This window comes from Pleurodeles waltl, chromosome 8 (genome assembly GCF_031143425.1).
Source record: "Pleurodeles waltl isolate 20211129_DDA chromosome 8, aPleWal1.hap1.20221129, whole genome shotgun sequence".
Lineage (NCBI taxonomy): Eukaryota > Metazoa > Chordata > Amphibia > Caudata > Salamandridae > Pleurodeles > Pleurodeles waltl.
The window spans coordinates 330,009,339-330,021,772 of NC_090447.1; the positions used below are offsets into that span (position 1 = coordinate 330,009,339).

A 12,434-nucleotide genomic window follows, 5' to 3' on the forward strand; every position below is an offset into this window, starting at 1 on the left:
TCATATTTCTGCATGGCCAAATTCTGATGGAACTCTTCTAAATAAATCAATTTGTTAATCATAATTAGGTCTTTCAGGAGTTGTTGTGGACACTGTAAAAATAGAAAGCTCAGGGATGGGACCTTTTCTCACTCTGGAAATAATGAAATTATTTGAAGAAATCTGAATAACTATTAAGAGGCGGAGCTTCACAATGCTCTCACTGTATGTAATTCTATATTTCTTTGAGATAGCTAGTGGGATGTATGTAATAGTCTGCATAATGATGGAAACAATACATTTCTTCAAATTCAAGACATTCAAGTAAGGATCTTCATTGTTTAATGTGGTATATGTCTTTTACCTTTCCAGTGCCCCAGTTACCTGAAATAGAATCAGTAATCAGGAATAATTACATTATTTATTGAAACTTTCAACACATGGCAATAACAATGTCTCAGTGGGTCCCATAACCTGATAGGGATCCCTTTCCCAAGCTATGCACTCTAGTAAAATATAAGCTGTAATGTTTGCAGGGTGGAAGTCTCGTCGACATCTATCGAAAGATAGATGCGGTTGTAGCTCTCGAACCACTAGCTGTGGAACAGATCTTTAAGAGATGTATATGCATTCAGTAGCAGCAGAATGTCAGTCAGCATTATCACCCACATGATGAAAATAAACACTCTGATAGCAATCCACACATAGGACCATAACACTTTAAGGTACTTATCACAAAACTAATGATAAGCAAGAAGAAATCAATGGCACAGAGTGGCTAGGGAGTGTGATAAAAAGTCATCTGTGCAGAACTCAGACTCATTCTTACAAAGTGTTGTTTCTTGAAAAGGCTTTATCTCGGTAGATGTTTATTAATGCACAGTTTATATTAAATCACTGCATTGTTGAGAATATTTGCAACTGTAGTAATCTCCAGCATCACATTCTTCTGTGGAATCAATTATTCGCTGTAAAGGTTGAGACACAGTAGGCTCAAATATCCCAGGCGTACTCAAGCTAGTGATGTTCCTGTGCTCTTCTAGTGGTATTTAATTCAGTAAAGGAAGAGGCTGGGAGGTTCTACCCTGAATCCTACCTGATGTCCTGGAGGATATGTTGTACAGAATCAGCCACATATTCCTTTTTAAGTGGGTCAATGTCTCAGGCATGAATCATGCTTAAACATTACTAAAGGGCTAATAGTGGGATTATGCAATAATAATCAGAACCTGAACTTGGCTTCACATAACACTACTGTACCTGATTTTATTTGTTTTAGCTTCTGTGCCATGCATTTGCTAAAATAACACCATTAGTTGAACTGGTTTCACAAATAAGTCACTAAATTGTTAAATTATAGTTTCAAGGTAAACAGATGACTGGTGCTGGGAAAAACCACAGGCCGACATGACTAAGCTGCCACTGTTTTCAGGATGGCTCATCACAATACAGTAAACACAGCCTCTGCCATGTGTTTTCAGGATGACTCATGGCAGTGCAGTAAACACAGCCTCCTTGCCATTTGTATTCAGGATGACTCATCGCAATGTAGTAGGCAGAGTCTTTTTAAACCCACCCTATCCACAGGCCTTTGCTTCGCATCATGATTCCTGAGCCCGGTCAAGCCTCTTTGGATCCCCGAGACCTCAGGCCATAGGACTTCAGAACATTTACTCACCGTGTATTAAGAATTGGATACTCCGCTTCGATCCACAAACAGTACGGTACCTGTAAAGAAAGAAAGAGACAAGATTAATAGTTAAAAAGGAGCTGCAGCGCTGTGCAGCGAATACAGACAACAAGGAAGGAATTACTCCAAACGTATTTTTTTTTGTTTGAACTGTATTTGTACAAGGATAAGCACAATGCACAAGGATACTCAAAGGCAGAGACTTATCTTGAATGCCAGTTGTTTCTGCATGTAAAGATTGAAAGACATTTTATAGCTAAGAAGTGAAGTAACTTCCGTGCGTACTGGAGGCTAAACCTAGGGAATTGCTTTTGTGGGTACGTTTTATTTAATGTATTGTTCCCACGTCATTAAGTTAAATACATTGTGCACATGATATGTGTATTTAAACTAGTTTTTTGCATCATCTCTATGAATCGCTCCACCTACACAGCCTCAGTTCATAAGAGGACCTTCCGTCATACACAGGTACAATTCAAGACACCAGAAGGATAGGACAAGAAATAGAATCAGGTTAGGGACAGTGGGAGGGAAATCTATTTCCTTAAGGAAGGGCCCTAGTAATTCACACTCTTGTTATCTCCCAAAGTGGACGATTGAACAAAGACGAAAAGTACATCTTCCTGGAAGGCACCCCTCCTCGAATCTTACCTATTACCCCGGACATATCAGCTTCCTAGGTGGTAGGTAGGGAGTTAGGAGATGGGTCCCTATTGTCTCCGCAACGTAACAAAGAACTCTTCGTCAGGTAAGAGTGTTCCTTGGAACTTGTACACAATGGACACCTGTTGGTTTTTCCTTGAACCAGACAAGGGAGGTGGGATTACAGTGTGTTCTCCTTTTTCCTCAATAGCTGGAACACGTTGTCTGTAGAATGGGCCAAAAGCTTGCTTAACATGGATCTTCCCTGTTTGAGGGACCCACTCATCAGCAGCTAGTGACACCTTCTCTTTACTGGTGGCGACTTCATAATGGTTCTAATTAGATAGTTTGTCTCTGACCTCTTGGACATTTTGAAACACATTTAAGCACTGGTCCAAGTCAAATTCTTTGTTTTCCACCACCTTCCCAGAGTTATCTAGGCCAGGTACATACGTCGGCACTCCAAAGAGTACTTCGTGGGGAGTGCGGTTTGCCAGTACTCATCTAGGTAAGTTATTTATTGCTCTCTGAACTTCATACGGGTTATAGTGCCAACTAAGATCTGAACTGAGTATTCAAGTCTTCAAGGCTTCCTTAACCTTGCCATTAGCATGCTTGATAAACTTGTTACTCTCTGCTCTAAACAAGTTGCTGTATTTTGGACCTACTACTAAAGTAGACATAGAATCAGTATAAGCCTTGGAGGCAAACGCAGGACCATTGTCTGGATGAAAGGTATCTACTAGTCCCATGACTCTGAGATACTCCAAGTCCTTTACAGCTACCAGACCACCTGCATTTCTCTGAGGACACACCCATTGTCAATCAGAACATGAATTGATTGCTACCAATATGCACTTGTATTGGTTAACAGAATTTATTGGCCTGATATGGTCCAAATATAAAATCTTAAGCTATTAGTGTGGGAAATAGACGAGTCAACCTTCTGCAATGCACGTACCAAGAACAATTTCTGCATGTTGTGCGGCGCTGTTACCTAGGATTTTTATGTGGGTGTGCTGGGGGTGAAAACCACCATCTTTAACTACACCCTGCACTGCTGCACATGCTGGAGAGTACTTTTGTTTAGCTCCTACCACAGGTTGTGCACAACTGTCTGCACAGAATATGCTCTTGTATAATTCAATTGGTAAGCCTTTTGGAGTCGGGGTGACATTCTGTATATATCGTAGGAAAGCTTGTGTCTGAAAAGTCAGAGTATACTGAAATTTACATCCACTGCACTTAACAAAGAGGCCCACTGCACCAATTTTGGCTTTAGTGCTGAAGCATAAGGAATGCTTGCCTTAGTGGCTGACCCTAGTGCCAGTACAAGAGAGACCAACATTTTTTATTTTCCCTGTGCCGACGTGCACTCATCAAAATAGCTGTCTGTGCAGTTTTTCTTTATGGAAGCAAACACTGCTTCAGCTGGAGAATTCAGTTGTGACGTAGGCCATAGAAACCATCTGGCCCTCATTGTAGACTACTTATGTATAACCTTAATAGCTTGGTATAATTCTTCTTACGGTGTTTGTCTTGTTATCCCTGCTCTGTAATAGTTTGTCTCTAGCATGTGTGTCTGTAGCGTATGTATTATATCAAAGTGTCTACTTGTCCATTGTTTTGCAAAAAATGTGGCAGAAAGTATGTCATGGGCTTCATTAATTCGCTCAGCATAGTGTGGCAGGTAAGTTAAGAAACCCCAAAGAGATTGTAATTTTTTTAGTGTATTGGGATGCTGCAAAGTAGCACTTCTCTGATGGAAATCAGGTGTAAGTCCCTTTAACTCACTGGATAATTCATATTTGAGAAAAGTTACTGTAAGGTAGGCAACTTAGATTTTTTAAAGTTACGTTTGTAACTAGTTGGTTTAAATATTGTCACTATTCAGTCCATCCAAGTTAAGTGTGCATCTAAATTGTCACTTGTGAGGTAGATGTCATCAATGTATAATAGTGCTTTGGGATCTGAATGAAAGATCTCCATTATGCATGCAAAAAATAGGCCAGGGCTGTTTTTATACTCCATGGGCAATTGTTTGATGAGTACTGCACTCCATCGAAACTGAAGGCAGTTAGATACTCACCTTCAGGGGCTATGTTCTGATTGAAGAGCCCAATGGGGATGTCCAGGGTTGCTTTATATTTTTCCGTACACGTTTGTCATTAAACCTCTTCTGTGTGCATTTTGAACTGCATGTGTTCGAGTATGTATGACTTGACTTTTAAAGTCTAAAACTATACGATGCACTGGGTTTTGAGGCAGGAAAAAGAGGAGTGCTCATTGCCGAAATACAAGACACAATAGGGCCCTGGTATAGCAATTGATTTAGTATTGCTTTTATATTGTACTTTGCTTCTCACATCAAGGGATATTGAGCATGTGCATGGGGCTCACTGAATAAGTATGTGGAATAGAGTGTTTATCTCCCTATGCTTGGGTTTTGTATAAAGCTGAAGCTTGTTTAACAGCCCACTCGCTGGTGTAAATTTCCCTGATATCTTTAATTACTATGGAGGAAAATGCTACTTCTATTACCTCCGCTCCCAGGGGTACTTCCCTAATGAAGACTGGGGGCCAGTTATCTTCTGTCAATATTATATCATAATCTTCAGAGTCTTCAAGTGTGGCCAGAAGAATGCTTTAATTGTGTGTGGTATATCTCCCTCAATTTGTATATCTAAGTTATAACCTCTGTCTGGAGGATAGGTCTGGAGTGTTTGATTCACTAGTGTTACTTCTGCTGCTCTGTCAAAGCACTCTCGCTTAAGTCCTATTCCTCAGAAGTATCCGTAGCTGGTACAGCAGATATTTTAGAAAGTACTGCTACTTTCTTTTTTAAACTTTACGCTGCCTCATTCTCTCATCTTGTTTCACCTTTCTGCTTGCTATATTCTTTTTTTCTACTCAGTATGACCCCTCTCTCTGCTAATTTACCATCAGGGCACTGAAAAGAACAGTAAGAACAGCTACCAGAATACTGATACCATTCTGGCTTTTTAGTTTTAGCACAGTCCCTCAAATGATAACCACTCAAGCTGGACTCCTAAATTACTGGAGATCTGGTTTGTCTTTTCTCTCTTCCCCTATCGCAAAGCTGAATCCTGGTGGGGAGTCTTTGGATGTTGCTTAACCTAGCATCCCAGTGTTCACAGTTCTTGTTCTTGAGAGTAATGAAATACTGGATGAAGTTTCCAATCGAGGGGTAACTGAACCTTGAAGACAACTGGATTCATGATTTAAACAATCTTAAAAGGCACATAGAATTGAGGTTTAAATTTGACAACCGAGAAGGCAAAGGACATTTAACTCTTATCCCCATTGTGGTAGTTAGGGGAAAAGGTACGATTAGTATGAACATACAATCGTATCCTTTTCTTTGACTCCTGGAAATTAAGCAACATCTTAAGGCAAACAATTTGTAACTGTCGAACAAAGCTGGCATCAGCAGGAACCATGATAGGACCCTGAAAACTAGTACAGGCCCGAGGATGAAGACCGTGGAGACAGAAGAATGGTGAAGACGGATTTTTGCTATGGATGAAATTGTAATGGGAAAACACAGCCAGACCTAAACATTGAAGATAATTGTTGAAGTCCATGGTTTAACTGTTCAGTTTGACCAGTAGTCTAGGGTGGAAACTAGAGGACAGGGCCATGTCATTTTGAAGAGTTGTGCAAAAAGATTTCTAGAAACTTGAAATGCACTGAGGACCTCGATCTTAAACAAGAACTTGGAGCAAACCATGCAAACAAAACAGTTCCTGTAGCAAGATTTGTCCCAAGGTCTTGGCAGAAAGCAATTTCTTTAGGACGGGGAAATGAGCCATTTTGGAAAAAGAATAAATGGTGACTATGATGATGTGATTCCCTTTAAAAGGGGGCAACGCTACAATGAAATTAGAAGAAATAGTGTGCCATGGTTCTGGACTAATCGGGAAGGGTTGCAGCAGCCCTGAGGGTTAATATTGAGAAGTTTTTCCCTGGGTGCAGACAGGACAAGAGCCAACATAGAGCTCAGTATCATTTAGTGCGGAGGGACACAAAAAGAATAGAAGAATGAGTTCCACAGCAGAATTAATCCTTCTATGTCCAGCAATCGGAGAATCATGGCACATTTTGAGCACTTCAACTCTCAGTTTACTGTTAGGAGAAAATTAGGTCTTTCCTTAAAATACAAGATTCCCTTTCTTATGTATTAATCCTTACAAGGCTTCACATTCTTTCCTGGAAACTTTGGAATAACAGGCTTGCATCTTTTGAAGAAAGTATTGAGCTCCTCCAATGATCTTTTGTGGAGAAAGGATGTTTTGAGCAAAAGAAGATTGAGTTTTGTGATACCTACATGAGAGGGCATCAGCCAAGATGCCTGTAGGGTCAGGAATCTGAGTGATGATGATGTCATTCTGGTTGAAACAATAGTCCCAGTGGGCTTGTTGACTATTCCTACATTGCATGTTCCTGCAGCATTGAAGGTTGCAATAGTCGGTGTAAATTTTGAAAGGCTCACAAGCTCCCATCAAAAAGTGTTCCTACTATGAGCAGGCTTTTTTTCATAGCCAAAAGCTCCCTTTCGAGGACTGAATAATTTCTCTCAGAATTTGACAGAATGTTAGAAAGATAAGAAATGGGAAGTTCAAGCCAATCATCATCTTGAAGTTACAGGAGGACTTCCTCAATGGCTCGATCAGAGGCATCTGTCTCAACAATGAATCTTTTAGTAGGATCAGGGTGTGGTATAATTGAGGCTTGATAAAAGGCTCACTTTTAGGCCCGAAAGGCTTAGGCAGCAATGGAATCTCACTGAAAGCCAAGATTAAACATATCTTTTTGAGAACATGGGTGATGTTACTAGTCAAATGAGCAAAATTACTAATGAGCTGCCAGTAGAAATTGACAAATTCAAGAAAACATTGTGCCTCCTTGATGCTAGATCAATAAGGCCAATTTATAAAGGCAGAAGCCATAAGTGGGTCGATGGAATTTCCAGTGTTATTTACTCAAGAACCTAAGTACTTCACTTCAGACTGATCAAATTCATATTTTTCAATTTTGCGAAAGAGCTGATTTTGGAATAGTCTGGCTAATACTTGCCTGGTATGGTGGTGCAACAGTGAATATTTTGGGAAATCCAGATATCATTGAGGTATACTAAGACAAATTCATTTAGCAAATCAGTAAAAATGTGATCCATCAAACGCTGAAAATGTGTGTTGCTCAGAACAAAGAGCACGATAGGCCTAGTGGCTGTTTTCCATTTGTCACCTTCTGTAATTCTGAGAAAGTGTTATGTTCCAAGAAGATCCAAATTGGTGGAGATCCTGGCATTCCTCATGGGGTCTAAAATATCCTGAATTAAAGGAAGAGGATATCTGTCTTTTATAGTAACCTTAATCAACCCTTTAAATACTGGGACCAACTTGATCGGGTATTCGGGCCACTCCGTAAGAGAATTCATTCTCCCAAAAGCAACAGTAGCGCCAGGTTTAATAGGATTTGCACAATCAAACTCCTAGTCAGGAGGCAGGGAAATATCTTTAGGTTTCTCAAAAAAATCAGCAAAACTACGATGTTGAGTTGGAATCTCTTAAAGAAGATTTATGAGACTTGAATCTGTCATTTGTTCCGAAATCATTTCTTTTGGAGGTCAGTAGTCTTCTGAAGAGTAATAATGTTTGTGGTGAAATTGAGATGATAAGGTTTTCCAATTGATGTAATGGTTATAGCAAACCAGCCCAGAATTGCAGTATGAGGAGAAGATAACAAATAAAAAGAGACCTTTTCTTGGTGTTTACTGAAAGTTATTTTAATGGGTAGTATCATTTCTGGGACCGGCCTAGAGTTCACGGGGGGACCATCAACGGTCTGCACCTGCTCTGGAGATTCTTAGAAAATCTTGGATTCTTTCTGTCCCTGGCCCAGTTCTCATCCTTTAATATAGTTCAAAGGTTTCTTGCCCCCACTGCAACTTCTTACTTCCGCCAGCCTTCTATAGCTTGATGTAAGCAGCTCGCCTATTATTTTCAGTAAAAAATTCAAATCATCCAAGCAAGTCTTCTGCTGGCACCCCCACTAACTAGGAGAACTCTAAGTGATCCTCAATGGGTTAGGCCAACGCCATTCTGAGGCGTCCCTTTCAAGTTTTGAATCTATTTCATTGGATAACTCTCTAAAGGCGTGAGGCAATCTCAAATCAGGCTCTCCTTCAGACCCATGCCCACCCATATTATGTGGGTTAACAGTGCCTGTAAGTAACCCCTTAGTAAATAAGATATTAAACTCCTCACTTGAGTCGGCTAAGGTTCCTAGTAGCTGGAAGCAAGCTAAAATTCTCCCTCTTCTGAAGAAACTTTCTGAAGATCCGGATATTCCAGCAAACTATAAATCAATCTCTTTGCTCCCTGCTTTTTCCAAGATTCTGGAAAAACGTGTTAATTCACAACTTTCTAGCTATCTTGAATCTAATGAATGACTACTATTCCAGCCAGTCAGGGCTTAGATCCAAGTATACCACACAGACAGCAATCTTGGAGGTCAGCAAATACATCAAGGGTAGACTTGATGGTGGGGGGAAAGGCTGTGTTGATAATGTTAGACCTATTGGTTGCCTTTGATACAGTCCCCCATGCCTGCCTCCTTCAGTATCTGTCATTGGTGGGATTTTTGGGGCAAGCCCTTTACTGGCTGTCCTCTTTCCTAGAGGGATGCAGCCAGCAGATCTTGATTCTGCATTTTTCTTCTGAGGCTTGATATCAGTTGGGGTCACGCAAGGGTCGGCGTTGAGTCCCACACTCTTTAATATATATTTTACCTCTCTTGCCTGGCTTGCGGAATCCTGAGGTGCTAAAGTTATATCTTATGCTGATGATACTCAACTTTTGTTTTCTTGTGATAAGGCTAGTGAGCTCCCCATGAACCGGACCAAGGGCCTCATTTTGAGTTTGGTGTGTGGTGGAGGGCGCCCACCAAACTCTTTCGGACGGAAAAACACCACTCCTGTTTTCAGCACCCTGGCCAATTATGGCCCTCATTATGACCCTGGCGGTCCGAAGACCGCCAGGACCACAGTGGACCAATGGGCTGGCGGTGAAGACCGCCACATTATGAGCATGGTAGGTTGGCCTCCGCCAACCCGACACATCCCCGCCTGTACTGCCAGGGCGGTTGGACGGCCGTGCCGGAGATTAGCATCTCTGACCCAGCGGTCCAATATAGACTGCCGGCAGTATCAAGAGTCGGCTTTCCACCAGGGTGTCTGCGGCAGTAGAACCACCACGGAAACCCTGGCAGAGAGGCTACTGGTGACAGTAAGTTTCTTTCCTGTCATCAGCAGATGACTCCCCCACACCCTCTGCAATCCCAACACCTCTCCACGCCCCCCACCGAACTAGAGCACTTGTCCCATCACCCTGCTTCCATACCAGACCCCTCTCCCCCACCACTCATAACAGAGCCCCCTTCCCCCATACATTCATGCACACACACACCCACATGCACCCCGCATACACTCATTCACCAACACTGACATACACGCATTCACTCACACGCATCCATACACGCATTCACACACACGCATCCATACACGCATTCACACTTACATTTACACACTCACAAAACTCCCACCCTCCCACCCCTCTCCCCTGTTGGACGATCGACTTACCTTATCCGGCGAGGAGGTCATCTGGCAGGTAACGGGAACAGGCAGTTCCACTGCCGGCAGCGCCCCGCCATCGGGACACCGCCAGGCCGTATTACAGGTCATAATATGGCTGGAGGCCTTTCAGCGGGGCGAGGCCGGTGGTGGAACCACCCGTGCACCTCCAACTGCCAGCATGACTACAGGAGGATTTCCACCCAGATTGTGGCGGAAATCCTTCAGTACTCGTAATATGGCAGCACTGGTGGTCTTCTGGCGCCCGTGGCTTCAGCAGTCTGCTGAAAAGACCACGAAGTCATAATGAGGGCCTATGAGTTTCCCGCTGGCCCAACGGAATACTTACCACAAAATTAACGTCAGCTCATAATCGAGCCAGCAACAGTGTTGCAGGGCATCGGGTGCAGCGGCACCCGTCGCGCTTTTCACTGCCCGTAATTCGGGCAGTGAAAAGAGTCATGGGGCTGTCCATGGGGGTCCCTGCATTGCCCATGGCAAGTGCATGGGCAGTGCAGGGTTCCCCATGGGGCCCCCAGCACCCTCTTTCTGCCAGCCTTTGCATGGTGGTGGACCGCCATGCAAAGGCTGGAAGAAAAGTGGGTCGTAATCCGGATTGAGACCACAGGCACCGCCGGGCTGTCGGCTGTAGGCTGGGGGCCACCTAGCGGTGCCGACAATCGGACCGTGGCAGCTCCGCCACGGTCATAATATGGCAGTCAGACCACCCTTGTTGGCGGCGGCCCAAGCGCCACCATGAGTCTGGTGGTCCATGGACTGCCAGACGTGAAATGAGGCCATAAAATCTGCCTGATGGCAGCATTTCAATAGATGGCAGAGCATCAGCTCAATTGTAATCCAGAGAAGACAGAAATCCTTGTGTTCCAGTGATCTATCGTCCAACTGCTGGCCATTTGTTTGGCCCAATAATGCTCCCCCTGGCCTTCAGAATTGCATTGTGAAGAACATTGGGGTGAAATTTGATGACCAGTTATCCTTTAAGCCACAAATTAAGGCAGTGGTAAGCATGTGCTTTGGGATATTGCATTCTCTTAGGAAGTTCTTACATCTGTCTTTTTCGGCAAATAAATCAGTCATCCAGGCTCTGATAACGTCCATTTTGGGTTTTGGCAATGCACTTCATTTGGGCTTGCCTGAGTATCTCATGGAGAAACTTCAGATGATACAGCATGCAGCAGCTCGCCTCCCTCTCCACCTGCCGGTGAAACTGCACATCTCTCCATACCTGCATTTTCTGCATTTGCTGCCGGTCGGGAAGAGAATCATGTTTAGAGCACTGGTATTGACACACACTACCCTTTATTTATCTGGGACCAAATACCTGAGATCCAGATTCAGTTTTCATCACCACATACACAATCTGAGATCAGCTAACAAGAGTGACAGAGTTCAGAAGTGGTGGTAGATTGCTGCTTTCCTGGGGGCAATGGCCTGGAACAAGCTGATGCTAGGACTGCAGACCATGTCCTGTTAATCGGCGTTTAAGAAACAATTGAAGTTATGGCTCTTTAATCAGTGCTAATTTCTGGGTTCCCCCTGACCTATTGGCTTGTGCGTCCAGATACTCCATTGAGTAGCCGAGTGGTTTCCCTGCTAGATTTCACAAAGAGCTTCCTCCACTGTAAATTCTAGTTCAGAACAATCAATTGTTTAAAAGTGGTCAGGAAGTTGCATAATTAGAAAGACTGGGATCTTGTACAACCCCCTGAAAGGGCCATCCAGGCCAAAGCTGGCCCAGACATGGCACTATTTAAATCTCCTACTTTAGCCTGATCTTGTGAGAACTGAGCAGGGCGGAAGACAAAGGACATTCTCAAAGCATCATTGAGTTCCTTTAGTTAATTTGGCACCCTGGAAAACCGTGGAAAAGTTGGAGAAACCATTGGGACATCAGAAGCTCTGGATGTTAGGGCTATTCGTAAGGCCAAATTTTAATGTTTCAGTTGCTGCAGTTCTTACATCTGCTGTTGGACAGTCTGAACAAGGATCTGGGTCTGGTCCACCTCTACTCCTTGGACCAGGGCCTGGTCCAGACCCATATCTTCCAGACTTGGGCTGGGTCTTTGGTGCTACAAACTGTTGCAAAGCGGATGCCTAGTGGATTGTCCTTGGCTGTGGCTTGAGCTACAATTCCATATGTTCACAGTTCTTGCCTGCCATGGATATAGGCGAATCCTTTCAGTAGCCACGTTTGTGCAGACACCAGGTATCACCAAAGTAGAAATTGCCTTTCGGAATCGACCCAAGATGGAGGAAACACTAGCACAACAGACTTGGAAGTGTTGTGACATAGGGAGTGGACAGTTCTCCTTCCTATTATAAGTAAAACATAGGAAATTACCTTACAAGGATTAGTTTGCCATGAAGCTCCCAAGTAACTATAGCTGGTGTTGTAAGGTAACTATAATTCACGCACCCATCATGCTCATTTTTGCTATCAATAACTTC

At 43.2% G+C, this 12,434-nt stretch overlaps 1 long non-coding RNA gene across 1 annotated transcript in view; it reads right to left on the reverse strand.

Annotated features, from left to right (window-relative positions):
- Positions 1-12,434, reverse strand: part of LOC138249940 (uncharacterized) — a 104,543-nt gene that overhangs the window by 20,657 nt on the left and 71,452 nt on the right. Inside the window, exon 2 of the long non-coding RNA XR_011194868.1 lies at positions 1,658-1,707. This is a non-coding gene — a long non-coding RNA (uncharacterized lncRNA). The remainder of the gene's footprint in view (positions 1-1,657; positions 1,708-12,434) is intronic.